Genomic DNA, 2,219 nt, shown 5'->3' with positions numbered 1-2,219 from the left:
GAAGCTAAATACTAAATAGTAAAACACGTGGAGAACGATTGCAAGGAGTGGTTAGGGCTGGTCTAGAGAAAAGAAGGAGTAGGGGTGACATGATAGCAGTCTTCCAGGATTTGAGGGGCTGCCGCAAAGAAGAGGGGGTCAACTCCAAAGCACCAAGAAGCAACGGGTGGAAACAATCCAAGGAAGAGAAGCAACCTAGAACGAACTGACAGTGAGAACAATTAACCAGTTGCCTCCAGAAGTTGTGGGCGCTTCATCACTGGAGGTTTTTAAGAAGAGCCTGGACAGCCATATGCCTGACATGGGGCAGGGTTTCCTGCCTGAGCAGGGGGTTGGACTAGAAGACCTCCCAGGTCCCTTCCAGTTCTGTTCTGATTGAAGCAGATGGTGTCCTGATGACAGCAATGCTCACCCTGGCCTGCTTCCCAGCTCCTAAGATTTGTCTCCTCTCTACTTCACCGAGTTATCTTGCCGTCAACACCCCTTCAGTTGGTTCAAGGAGCAGCTTTGACAAAAGTCAGCTGGGGTCTTTACAGTTTTTTCCCCCCCCACCGGCAGTGAAAAGCAAATGCCGATACAGAGAAGAACAAAGGCAGAGGCAAGTTGCCAGTCGGTTTTCACCCTCTCTTGCTGGCTCCGTGGAACCGCAACAGCAGTGTGCAATGTGACGGATTGTGCACCTGCAGCAGCAGAGCGTGTGGGTGTGGGTGTTTTGCCAACTCAGAGGCTTCTCAGAAAGAGACCCCGGTGAAGAGGCTGCACACTCCACGCGCCCAGCTTTACAGGGGAGGGAGGAAGAGGTTCAAGGCAGCCATACCTAGAATCTCTCAGGATATATTTATTAATTAGGCTGTAGAAAGTCTGGCCAGACTCTCCCCATTAGGTGCGAGCCGATAAAAGAGTTGGGGTTGATTGGGTATCATTGTCTCGTCTTTGGGTTTGACCTTCCGCTTTGCAAAAACGACTGCTCAAATTTGGAGAGCTAATAGTTGTACACGTTGGTTACACTTTCCGAGTTCAGATAGGATCATTTCCACCCTCCCTGCGTTTGTAGAGGCTGTAACAGCTGTTTGTGGTTTATAGTTTAGCTTGGACTGTGAACCCTGATCTGGGGAAAAGCTTAGGGCCCTTGAAAATAATGCAACATTAGTCTATCCCTGACAGTTCCCACTTGGATATGGAAAAATACGATAGGGCAATCATGCCATTAGCAGGAATTTATCATTACATCCAGTACATTTATATGTTACTTATATGTAAGGGTGTAGGTCTATACATATGTTGTATGTAGTCTGTTTTAAATGTGTGTCGTGTAAGTAACACTTCAGAGCAAGAAACTGTCATTTTTAATGTGTGCCGTTGTGCCCACTAGAAAAAAAATTGACAACAAAGGTTATCTAATCTAATCTAAACTACAATGGTAGCATAGCAGGCTTGTTGGTCTGCAACCTAGTTATCTTTGGCCAATATAATGGCCAGGGATTCCTTGCTGTCATAAAGGTCTGGACTGGGACTGTCCCTCCTGTGTCTTGTTTCTGTAGCCGTGATCAGTATTATGAAGACTGCATGGCGTCATCTTATGACAGGTTAATTTTCACCCTAATGTGACAGCTGTTGAACTAAATGTGGTATGTCAGATTATGGTTTTCCTTCCGTAAACATAAAGATGGTTTTGGGATTATTTCTTCTCCTATTGAAAAAACAAAAACAACAACCAGCATTTTAAACCTACCACGGGATATACTTAATTGAGTCACTGTAATTTTAGTTCATTTAAATGTAATGGCCGCACAGTGGCTAGAATGCAGTATTGCAGGCTAATTCTGCCCACTGCCAGGAGTTCGATCCTGACCAGCTCAAGGTTGACTCGGCTTTCCATTCTTCCGAGGTTGGTAAAATGAAGACCCAGATTGTTGGGGGGCAAGATGCTGACTCTGTAAACTGCTTAAAGAGGGCTGTAAAGCATTGTGAAGCAGTATATAAGTCTATGCTGTTGCCCTTCCTTCCCTCCTTCCTTCCTTCCTTCCTTCCTTCCTTCCTTCCTTCCTTCCTTCCTTCCTTCCTTCCTTCCTTCCTTCCTTCCTTCCTTCCTTCCTTCCATGGTGCACAGTGGTTATTATGCAGTATTACAGGCTAACTCTGCTCACTGCCAGCCGTTCGATCCTGACCGGCTCAAGGTTGACTCAGCCTTCCATCCTTCCGAGGTCGGTAAAACGAGG

Source organism: Protobothrops mucrosquamatus, unplaced genomic scaffold, assembly GCF_001527695.2.
Source record: "Protobothrops mucrosquamatus isolate PMUCROS unplaced genomic scaffold, P.Mucros_1.0 scaffold8151, whole genome shotgun sequence".
In the NCBI taxonomy this organism is placed as follows: domain Eukaryota; kingdom Metazoa; phylum Chordata; class Lepidosauria; order Squamata; family Viperidae; genus Protobothrops; species Protobothrops mucrosquamatus.
Note: the sequence above shows the minus strand (reverse complement) of the source record.